This window comes from Pituophis catenifer, unplaced genomic scaffold, assembly GCF_029215685.1.
Source record: "Pituophis catenifer annectens isolate HBS135680 unplaced genomic scaffold, rPitCat1.0.hap2 SCAF_4, whole genome shotgun sequence".
Lineage (NCBI taxonomy): Eukaryota > Metazoa > Chordata > Lepidosauria > Squamata > Colubridae > Pituophis > Pituophis catenifer.
In genome coordinates, this window is record NW_027256884.1 from 47,773,658 (window position 1) to 47,786,122 (window position 12,465).

The 12,465-nt window shown below is 45.5% G+C and overlaps 1 long non-coding RNA gene across 2 annotated transcripts in view; it reads left to right on the plus strand.

Moving 5' to 3' along the window:
- Positions 1–688: 688 nt before the first annotated feature.
- Positions 689–12,465, plus strand: part of LOC139316727 (uncharacterized) — a 34,337-nt gene continuing 22,560 nt past the window's right edge. For both annotated transcript variants that reach the window (XR_011600388.1, XR_011600389.1), the window contains exon 1: positions 689–877. This is a non-coding gene — a long non-coding RNA (uncharacterized lncRNA). The remainder of the gene's footprint in view (positions 878–12,465) is intronic.

Here is a 12,465-nt window from a genome sequence, read left to right on the forward strand (position 1 = left end):
GCAGGGAAGATTCTTCTGAAATTGACATTTGAGTGAATAACAAAACAACAACGAAGAATGGGAATAAATGGGCAATTTATACAATTATGGATGATGGAAGGTAGGAAGTAGGATTCTGCAGTTGCTTCTGCTTTCTAGAATAACATCCCCAGGGAGGTTCAGCTTGCCCTGACATCCATGTTTACATCTTAGCAACATTCAATTAGGAAGTGCACACTAAAAAGAGCATGTTATGTTATGTTGTGATATTGTGCTATGTTATTGGGTTATGTTCAGTGGTGGGATTCTGCTGGTTCTAGGGGGTTCGGCCAAACCCTTTGTTAAATTGCTGGCTCGCCCCGCCCCTTGCCCCGCCCCTCCGCACTACTATTTATTGCCAATAAATGGGGCGAGCGAGCCAGCAATTTAACAAACGGTTCAGTATTTTTTTGTAATTTATTGGCCCTGCAGCACACCGAACCGTTTGTTAAATTGCTGGCTCGCCCGCCCCTCACCCCGCCCTGCCTCCTACCCGTGCGGCGCCAGCCTACCCTAGCCAGGGGTAGGCAATTGTGGCTCTTTTACAACCTGTGGACTTCAACTTCCAGAATTCCTGAGACAGCTTGGCTGTCTCAGGAATTCTGGGAGTTGAAGGCCACAGGCTGTAAAAGAGCCACAATTGCCCACCCCTTCCCTAGCCTGAGTTCCACTGCCTGGGATCCACGTGGGCTGCCACGTGGTTCCCCACCGGCTCCGGACGCAAGAGAGCAGGATGGAGAAAGCAGTTTGCCAGAGAACACGTGAACGGATCCATGTGGTCTGCAAGTCAGTGGCTGCTGCTTCTGTCCCCTGCTGCTTCTTGCCTGGGAGAGAAAAACTTCCAGAGCATTAAACAAAGGTAAAAGGGAAGCAGGGGGAGGGGGGAGAGAAGGAGAGAAAGAGGCTTTAATTTGCTTCACATCGGAGGCTGGATGTGAAGCAAATTTGTTTTCATTCGCTCTGTGTTCCTCTTTCATGCAAAAAAAAAAAAAAAAAAAAGCCCGATCTGATCTGGAGCCGAATGTCATTAGAAGCAATGCTGTCAGCTTGGAGCATTTCATTTCAGTCTTCCAACTGGGCAATGAATTGAACTTCCTCCCCTAAAACAGATGCAATGTGGGTTGTTTGTTTGTTTTAGCAACGTGGATTGTTTTCCTAGGGCAGGGGTCTCCAACCTTGGCAACTTTAAGATTCGTAGACTTCAACTCCCAGAGTTCCTCAGCCAGCTTTGCTTTGCTTTGCTGGCTGAGGATTTCTGGGAGTTGAAGTCCACAAGTCTAAAAGTTGCCAGGATTGGGGACCTCTGCCCTAGACCATTTTAGGAGCAAAGTAGTGGGTTTTGCTGGTATTTAAGGAGGAAAGGAAAGGAGGGAGGAAGAAAGAGAGAGAAAAGAGAGAAAAAGAAAAAAAAGAAAGGAAGGAAGGAAGGAGGGAAGAAAGGAAGGAAGGGAAAGAGAAAGAAAGAGAAAGAAAGAAGAGAAAGGCAGACAGGAAGGAAGGAAGGACCACAAACCATGGCACTAGACGTGGTTTCAGAAGATGCTTTGAAACAGGATAGCAATCTAGGGCTGGAAGGGACCTTGGAGGCCATCTAGTCCAACCCCCTGCTCCAGCAGGAAACCTTCTTTCTTTCTTTCTTTCTTTATCTATCTATCTATTTATTTATTTATTTATTTATTTATTTATTTATTTATTTATTTATTTATTTATTATTCAAACTTCTATACCGCCCTTCTCCTTTTGGACTCAGGGCGGTGAACAGCCAAAATAAAAACATTTATACATAACATTGCAATTAAAAATAGATTTAAAATAATTAATAAATTTGGCCCATAATTTAAAACTTGTCAATTTAAAATCAGTATCAAAATTTTAAAACCAACCCTAAAATCAAGACAGACCAGCTAACTGAAAAAAGTAAGTTTTTAGGGCCCGACGAAAAGTCCGGAGGTCGGAGATCACTCGTATCTCTAGGGGTAGATTATTCCAAAGGGTAGGTGCCACCACAGAGAAGGCTCTCCTCCTGGGGGTCGCCAGCCGGCATTGTCTGGCCGATGGCACCCTGAGGAGGCCCTCTCTGTGAGAGCGAACTGGCCGGTGGGAGGCTATAAGTACCCCGGCCCTAAGCCATGGAGCGCTTTAAAGGTGATCACCAACACCTTGAAGCGCACCCGGAAGTCCACTGGAAGCCAATGCAGCTCGCGCAGGAGAGGAGTCACATGGGAGGGCCCCGTCGCTCCCATAATCCCCCGCGTGGCCGCATTCTGCACCAGTTGGAGCCTCCGGGTGTATCCCAAGAGGAGCCCCATGTAGAGAGCGTTACAATAGTCCAGATGAGAGGTGACGAGTGCTTGAGTGACCATGCGTAGGGAGTCCCGGTCCAGAAAGGGGCGCAACTGGCGTATCAGGCGAACCTGATAAAAAGCCCCCCTGGCCACGGCCGTCATGTGCCCTTCTAAAGACAGCCATGCATCCAGGAGGACACCCAAGTTGCGGGCCCTCTCCATGGGGGCCAATGATTCGCCGGGACGCCGGCAGCCACAGCCACTCGGTCTTGGAACGGTTGAGTCGAAGCCTGTTTCTCCCCATCCAGACCCGCACGGCCTCCAGGCACTGGGACATCACTTCCAAGGCATTGTTGGGATGGTCTGGGGTGGAAACGTACAGCTGAGTATCATCAGCGTACTGATGGAACTCCACCCCAAAACCACGGATGATCTCACCCAGCGGCTTCACATAAATGTTGAACAGGAGGGGCGAGAGGACCGACCCTTGTGGCACCCCACAAACAAGGCGCCTTGGGGTTGACCGCTGCCCCCCTGTCAACACAGATTGCTACCGGTCGGAGAGATAGGAGGAGAACCACCGCAAAACGGTGCCCCCCACTCCCAGTCCCCAGTCCCCACTCCCAGTCCCTCCCTTATATCGTCTAGATTGTTTTCGTGCTTCCAACAGAGAGGAAAATTGCCAGAAAGGAAAAGGAGTTTACTAGACAAGGCTGCCATGCGGAGGAAGGCAGAGATAGTCCTTGACTTATAACCACAACTGAGCACAAAATTTTCGTTGCTAAACAAGAGCGTTGTTAAGTGAGTTTCACCACATTTTACTCAATCCATGACCTCTCCTGGCTCTAACAGTCATGTGCAAGCTAGATAGGGAAGAATATCTGAAGGTGTGTGTAATGTTCTAAATGTATAGAAGTTATAGTTAAATGTGTGGCAGAAAGTGGATTCTGGGTGTGTTTTTCCAAATGTAGTAAGTGAGGTTGAATGTGTATAGTTTTAAAAGAGCTCTCTGTGTGTACATACACATACAATATATATAGTAGGTAATGTATCCTTTTGTGTGCCTATATACACTCTCTATGTAATATGTATGTACACATATGGCATATGTACATAGGCTTTAATAGTATATTTTGGATGTTCAGTAGTAGTAAATAAATAAACATGGAAATTGTATCTCGTTGAGGCCTTTGAGGTGAGGAGAGGCCAAGCACCCTAACCCTAACCCTTGATGTGAGTGATGTCAAGTTGGCCACGCCCACCCAGTCACATGACCATCAAACCACGCCCACCAAACAAGCCACGCCCACAGAACCGGTAGTAAATGGACTACTCAGATGGCTGAAAAAGTTATTTTTGACTGATCCTCGCACTTTTGACCAGTCCTTGAACTTACGACTGTCCTCACATTTTACGTTTTTGCCCTATCTTGTCACCATGGTGAAGAGAAGCAGTTGTGAAATGACTGACACGGTTGTTAAGAATGCTGCACGGGCATAAATGTGAGGATGGTCATAAGTGTGAGGACCAGTCAAAAGTGCGAGGACCAGTCAGAAATGACTTTTTTCAGCCCTCTGAGTAGTCCCTATGCACATAGCCACGCCCACCCGGTCACATGACCAGCTAGCCACGCCTACACAGTCACATGACCAGCTAGCCATGCCTACATAGTCACATGATTGCCAAGCCACACCCCCAACTAAGCCATGCCCACAGAACCTGTTGTTAAAAAAATTGAATCCCACCACTGGTTATGTTATGTTGTGTAATTGGGTTCTGTTATTCAATTTTTATAATGCATTCCTGGATCCAAACTGACTTACATCAAAACAGCTTCACATTTCTAATATATTCTGTTGTGCACTATTTGAAAAAATATTTTAAAAACATGACTCATCAAGCTAATTGTATGTAAACATTGCAATTTTTTCACATTGCTTGGGGTGGGAAGAATAACACATGTAGTCAATCGTCTGGAATTGATTTTATTTAAAAAACTATGCCCAACAAGGCTACTCAAGTTGCTGTAAGTATTGTTGCCCAACTAGGCTACACATTCACACAATACTCACACTGTCAATACAGGTGATCAGCAGTAGTGGGATTCAAATCCCATCGCTACCGGCTTGCTTGTGGGCGCTTGCATGCAATGTTTCTGCGCATGTGCAGACGCGCATGCGCAGGGACTTCCGACAAGTGGGCGGAGCCTCCCACTGCTGCCACTGGTGATCAGGCTGCGTTAAAGTGGGCTGTGATGCAGATGCTCTAAGAATCATTTCAAATTTCAGGGGTCTGAGTTCATTTCAGTCTTGTCTTTATACCCAGCTTATTTACTCTGTATGGTACATATTGCCCCAGTCTTGTCAGGAAGTTCACATTCTTACTCCCTGTTCCATGACTCCATGAAAAATGCAATCCATTGCATTCCTTATGCCCACTAATGTTCCACCTGATATCATCAGTAGTATGGGTGGATTCATGAAAAGGCTAGATATGGTTGTACTATAGAGTAAGTATACTTATGACTTATTCTAATATATTATACAATATGTATCATATTTGTAATATATTTATAGCATATAACATATAATATACAACAAAAGCAATGCTTAATAATTTAAAAGATCATATAGGTCTTTCTGCTGGTAAGAATAAAAATTATCAGTTAATTTAATAAAAGTTAATAGAAATTGATACAATTTATTTATCAAAAATATTTTAGGAAGGTCGAAATATGTTACCTGAAGACAGCCACTAAACCTGTAATTGTTCTAATAAGTTCCAAAACTCAATAATGTAAATGAGGAGGGGATGTTTATACATTGGCTATGCCTCGGCCTTGATAATTTGCTATTTCTTTATTCTCCATGACCTGGAATTTTGCTAGCACAAGGAAGGGAAAGGCATAATATTTTGGAGAACAACCATTTTTCTACAAGATATATGTTTGCTAGCCTTTTTTCCATTCTCATTGTAGGAATGCTGCTTGCCACAAACAGCATTTCTGACCTTTTGACATACTAAGAGCAGAGGTGAAATGCTCCTGGTTCGGACTGGATCACGCGATCCGGTAGCGATGGCGGCAGGTGGTTCGGAGAACCGGTAGCAAAAATCCCTGCAAACCCCTCCCCCACTATGCCCAGCTGAGCCACACGATCATCAGAGGCTTTTTTTTTTACTCTTAAAAGCATTTTTTCTACAACTTCTTCCGCCAACAAAATGCTTTTAAAAGTAAAAAAAAAGGCCTCTGATGATCGCGTGGCTCAGCTGGGATAGTCAGAGGCTTTTCAAAGCATTTTTTTCTGCAGTCTCTTCTGCCGAAGAGGTGGTTAAAAAAATGCTTTGAAAAGCCTCTGCCGATCAGGCAACACAGCTGGGATTGTCAGAGCCTTTTCAAAGCATTTTTTAAACCACCTCTTCCGCAGAAGAGGTTGCAGAAAAAAATGCTTTAAAAGTCTCTCTGACGATCCCAGCTGAGTTGCCTGATCATCAGAGAGACTTTTCAAAGCATTTTTTAAAAGCCTCTCTGACGATCCCAGCTGAGTTGCCTGATCATCAGATAGGCTTTTAAAAACATATCTGACGATCAGACAACTCAGCTGGGCTCGTCTGAGAGGCTTTTAAAAAAATGTCTCAGCCCCGCTAGGCTGCGGGTGCGGAAACACAGGGAATACACAAGAGCCAGAGTGGGTGTATCAATCCTGGTTTAATATCCGCAACGCAACAGCTCCTACTCGACACCGGAATGCTATGGCAAATAAAGTCAATGCTGAGGGCGGCTGCTATCCAGCGCCCTTTTATTAGGGTTGCTCTTTTCTTCCGGGTTGGGTGTGCCTCTGCAATTACAGACAGCAGCAAGGTGTTCTGGTTTGTATCTACTGCTACAGCCTAGTCGCGGGAATATGACGTTGCTCCTCCTTTCGGCGCTGCTGTTGTCCTTTGGTCGTTTTTCATCCGATCCACAACATCCCCACACGACCCTGCTATACCCGTCACCTGTGAGCAGTAACTCCTATCTGTGGGTCCTAACCCCACCACCGTCACCTGTGCTATCCGTTCCCCTCCACCCCTCATCCAGGGTATCATCCAGGGCTTGGTGTCGAGGGTTGCTTGATGCTCAAACAAAATGCTTTGAAAAGCCTCTCTGTTGATCAGGCAACTCAGCTGGGATCATCACAGAGACTTTTAAAGCATTTTTTTCTGCAACCTCTTCAGAGGAAGAGGTGGTTTAAAAAATGCTTTGAAAAGGCTCTGACGATCCCAGCTGTGTTGTGTGATCAGCAGAGACTTTTCAAAGCATTTTTTTGCATTTGCAGAAAAATGCTTTGAAAAGTTTTTTTAAAAAATGTTGGCCACGCCTACCCAGTCACATTACCCACCCCCCCAACCAAGCCATGCCCACAGAACCGGTAGTAATTAATTTTACATTTCACCCCTGAATAAGAGTATTAGATAAACCTTCAGCCAAATTACATAAAGAATTTAGGGAGGGTGAACAAATCCAATAAAATTTCCCTGTAAAAATATATGTCATGTATTTAACAAGATACTGGTTCTGCATCTATTAATATTGTAAAGGAGAGAGATGCAGCAAATCCAGGTGTAGAATTTATTGAATTAACCTACAGTAAAATAAACTTGAGACCTAATACAGTACATAGAAATGGAATTGCTAATCTTTCGTGGCTAGAACAAGAAGACTATGAATTCTAGACCCATTTTAGGCATGAAAGCTGGATGGATGACTTTGGGCCAGTCACTGTCTCTCGGCTGATCTGAAAAAAGCAGACCCAGTACTTGTTGGAAAATAGTAGGAAGGGGGGGGGGAAGTGTCAGTAATCAGAGAAAAAATACTTTTCGTTTTAGACATATCCATTACAATTGTTTTGATCTCAAGTTGAAATCAGAAAGCAACTGGTTCAATATTGAGAATCAATAGCAGAAAATCTCACCTCACCTCACCACATAGTCTTATACTAAACAAAATTCTTACAAAGATAAAGGGACAAAGTTCCTGCCAGCCAGGGAAAGACAGGTAGCTTCTTCATTTCCAGAAAGAGTCAAGGTTTCTGAAGAGACTGGAAGCAAGGTGAGTCTGAAGTTGGATTAACATGAAGAGTTGCTCCATGGTCATATTACACTGAGATAAATTACTAAAAACAGCTTATATCTCTGCCCTCATTTCCAGAGACAGACAAAATAAGGCACCATGTTACTGTCAATTATTATTCTATGCCCCAGAGAATCATTTATTCTTGTGTCTCTCTGCCTCTGATTCATTACAGAAATAAACAGCTCCGTCAGTTTTGTTATAGGCTATGGAATTCAGAGTCTTGGTCTTCACAGTTGAGTCAGGGTTAGGAAGCCCAATTCTGTTTTACCACTAGAGCTGTCTATTCTAGTAAGTGTATCATCTTATTCTTTCTTGTCACTGAATATGATTCAGAGGTCGGAGATCTGATAAAAATAAAAAGGTTACTGTAGCATATCAAACAGGGGATAATGTTTAGAATTGTTTTGAATGGTGCAGTGATCCATCAGGTGAATTGTCCTTGGCAATCTGTTAGCAGGTGTCCATCTTCTCTACTGCTTCAGAAAACTATGTCAGTCCATTGATAGGAAAGCCATTTTGCCTGTCCCTTAAGCAAAAAGGGCCCTCATTATTATTTTTTAAAAAAACTTTAAAAATATTTAAATTGTAATTATTTTAAATTTTGTCATTTTTTCCCCATGGCCCCATCTCTCTTTTCTATATAGTACTCTTCCATTTTTATAATATGCTGCTTGGAAGACTTCTTTTTATAAGAGTGGTGTGTCTGATCACTACCACATTTCCACACATCCTTGGAAACTAACATTAGTTGTGAGATTAACTACTATTTATAGAAGCATTTTCTCCAGCACTAAACTGTGGAAAAGCTGAACATGTTGATTTCTGCCTATTGTTTAAAAAATTAGATGAAGGGGAACAAAGCGGCTGTTTGAACTGAAGTTTCTGACAAGATTTCTGGAAGCCCCTGAAGTCACTTCCATGGATATGAAGTACCCCTTTCCACAATTGAATCCTATTATTTTGGTTCAGTGCCCACTAAGATGCATCAAGTACAGAAGGAAGGTGTTATGTCTAGCAGGGTTTAGTTATAGTTGTAGTGTTGTTATTGGATGAAACTGATGACGTCATGCACATGGGAGATTCTTTGTTAGCCATTGGCTGGAGCGGTTGAGCTGTTCATATATAAGAGCTGTCAACTGCCATTTCTAGCTGAGCAGTTACAGTTACAGTTATATGGTGAAGCAATAAAGAGTTACAGTTACAATCGTGAGTTGCCTCAGTATATATTGCAACAATTTAACACTGGCGACAAGGATGGGATGTTCCTGAGGCGAATTGAGAGCAGAATCAACATTCAGAGAGTGTGAATCACCCAATACACAAACCACCAATCCACGAAATGGCTCCTCCAACTTTCGCCCCATACAACGCTGCCGCTGAGACGTGGGATGCGTATGAAGAGCGGTTTGAATGTTTTTTAGAAGCCAACGATTTTACTGACCTCTCAAGCAGTAAGAAAAGGGCTCATTTTTTAAATGCTTGTGGCCCTGAAGTATTTGCTACTGCCCGAGTGTTACTCGCTCCCCAGCCTGTGCATACTACTTCCTGGGAAGTTTTGAGGCAGAAATTGAGGGCTCACTACACTCCAACTCCATCTCGTATAGCCCGTAGGTTTAATTTAAGGCAAATACTGCAAGAGGAAGGGGAGCCTGTCAACCGTTATGTCGCCCATCTGCGTACAGCCGCCCTCGACTGCGAGTTCCGGGATTTAGATGACGCTTTGGTCGAACGGTTGGTTTGTGGGGTACGCGACATAAACTTACGGAGGCATTTGTTAGCGAAAAAAACCCTAGATCTTCAAACGGCCATGGAAGAGGCCCAGGTGGCGGAGATGTCAGATAAATCTGCCGCGGACATCCGTAAGTGCCATTCTTCTGCTAATCAAGCCACGGCTGTCCATAGTGAGGAGGTTGTTTCCGAAGACGATGAAGAAGAGCCGGAGGTCCATCGTATTAAGACGTTTACTGAAAAAGGTGGGCGGCCAACCGAAAAAAAAACCTCCTCCATCCTCCTGCCTCAGCTGCGGCGATCAGCACCCCCGAGCAACTTGCCGGTTCCGTTCAGTGACATGTCGACGTTGCGGCAAACTTGGCCACCTCGCACGTGTCTGCCGCTTGGGTCGCCAGAGGCAATCTACATTTCAACCAAAAGGTGCTGCAGTCAACAGTGACTGTTTTGCGATATTCTGCGGCCGGCAGGTCACTGAAATAATGACCCACTGTGACTCCACTACACGTTCAAACAAGCTTTTCCTGACTGTGAAGATCGAAGGTGTTCCTTGCAGGATGGAAGTCGACACCGGCTCATCTAAATCCATTGTCTTCTGGACCACCATCAAAGAAATGATGCCTAGCCTGCAGAAAAATCAGCTTCACCCCAGCCCTGTTAAGGTTAGAGATTATCAGGGAAACCGGATTCCAATTATTGGGCAAGGTCGTTTCCTAGTTGAATATGATAGTTTCACTGGCCGCCTCCCCTTAATCGTGGTGGATGGCTCCCTTCCCAGTCTGTTAGGCTTAGATTGGTTTGGATCCCTTGGCCTTGCCATCACAGGCATCCACTCAACAACCTCAGAGAGCGATTTCAATATGTTGGCTAGTGAATTCAAAGATGTGTTCAATGATGCTCTGGGTAAATATGTGGGTTCCCCAATTTCACTGAACTTAGATCCGAACGTTGCCCCTATTAGGCTCAAACCCCGGAGAGTACCTTTGGCCCTCCGTCCAAAAGTAGAAGCCAAGTTAGATAAGTTGATTGCCCAGGGAGTTTTAGAACCCACTGACCATTCCCGGTGGGAGACCCCAATAGTCATTCCTATCAAGCCGGACGGGTCAGTCCGCATCTGCGCGGATTTTAAAAGTACGTTGAACCGGGCATTACAAGCCAACCCCTATCCTATTCCGGTAGTCCAACACTTGCTCCACTCCCTGGGTTCAGGCTCCATTTTTTGCTAAGCTTGATCTAGCTCAAGCGTATCAGCAGCTTCCAGTGGATGAGGCCTCAGCTGAGGCCCAAACGATTGTAACCCACCGGGGAGCTTTTAAGTGCAAACGGCTTCAATTTGGTATTAGCATAGCCCCGGGGTTACTTCAAAATTTAATGGAGCGCCTCCTACAAGGACTTCCCGGGGTAGTCCCATATTTTGATGACGTGCTCATCTCCGCGTCTTCGTGTCTTGGCTGTGTTAGGGCCGTCCTTCTACGCTTCAGGAAGGCCGGCCTAAAATTGAAGAAATCTAAATGTTTTATTGGTGTGCCACAGGTTGAATTTTTGGGGTATTTAATTGACGCCATAGGTATCCACCCTACTCCCTCAAAGGTGGCAGCTATAAAAAACGCTGCCGTTCCAATGTGCAAAGCTGACCTGCAAGCATTTCTGGGGCTCCTCAATTTTTATAGCGTATTTTTACCCCATAAAGCCACCTTGGCGGAGCCTCTTCACTGTTTATTGGACAAAAATACGCCATGGTCCTGGGGCGAGGCTGAAAACCATTCTTTCCGGGCTGTCCAAGACCTACTAACATCCTCTGCTGTCCTGGTACAATATAGTTCTCACCTTCCTCTGGTAATAACAGTGGATGCATCCCCTTTTGGCATCGGTGCCATCCTTAGCCATAGGTTTCCAAATGGAATAGAAGCACCTATTGCCTATTATTCCCGTACTCTTTCCTCCACGGAACGCAAGTATAGTCAATTAGACAGGGAGGCCCTAGCCACAGTGGCTTCTTTAAAGAAGTTCCACGATTATATTTATGGCCGCCATTTTGATTTGGTCACTGACCATAAGCCTCTTCTGGGGCTCTTAGCTGGGGACCGTCAGACTCCTTTGATACTTTCCCCCAGGATGTCCCATTGGACTGAGTTTTTAGCGGCTTATAATTATACCTTAAGATACCGCCCGGGTAAGGAGATCGCGCATGCTGATGCGTTGAGCCGCTGTCCGTTGCCCTTGCCCGTGGAGGACCCTGCACCGACCTCTTCTGTCCTCCTTGTAGAGGAGCTGCACATTCCCTTATCTGCAACCGACGTTGCCACCCACTCGGCAGTTGACCCTTTGTTAGCGCAGGTGCTCGACTGGGTGGCAAGGGGGTGGCCATTGGGACAAGTGGCCGAGCAGTTCAAGCCGTTCCGGCTCAGGCAACACGAACTTTCTGTCCTCCGGGGCTGCCTTTTGTGGGGTCATAGGGTCGTTATTCCCCCAAAATTGCATAATTCTATTTTGGAGTGTTTTCACGAAGCCCACCCTGGTATCATCAGGATGAAGGGGCTTAGCTGAAGTGTGGTGTGGTGGCCAGGATCGACCAGGATATAACAGATTGGGTAGCAAAATGCCAAACTTGTCAGCTGTCGAGGCCAGCAGCACCATCTGTTCCTCCCAGGGAGTGGGAATTCCTGAGGGCTCCATGGTCGCGGGTCCATCTGGATTTTGCTGCCCCCTTTATGGGCCGCCAGTTCCTTATTGTGGTGGATGCATATTCAAGGTGGGTCGAGGTGGAAATAATGCCATCCATCACATCAGAGGCCGTCATACGTGTTTTAAATAAATTATTTGCTACACATGACCTTTTGGATGTTCTGGTGTCCGATAATGGCCCACCACTGACATCCGCCCCATTTCAGATGTTCCTGGCCAGTTTAGGAATCTGCCATGCCCAGATTGCCCCCTATTGTCCCTCCAGTAATGGTTTGGCAGAAAGGGCTGTGAGGTCAACTAAAGAAGCGCTGGCAAGCCTAGGACCATGGGGGTGGCAAGAAAGAGTTTCCACATATTTGCTTTCTCAGCACACAACACCTTGTTCAAGCACTAATCGAAGTCCTGCTGAGATGCGGATGGGCCGCCGATTACGAACAACACTTGACCGTCTGCATCCTTTATACAACTCAGACCGGCCTACAACAGGCTATTTGCCACCTAGGGTGTTTAAAGAGGGGGACCAGGTTTTTGCACGAAACTATGGGGGCAACCTCGTTGGTTGCCGGGACAGATTATACAAGTAACGGGTCCCTGTTCTTACAGGGTCCTGCTCGTTGATGGCAGAACCTGGCGGAG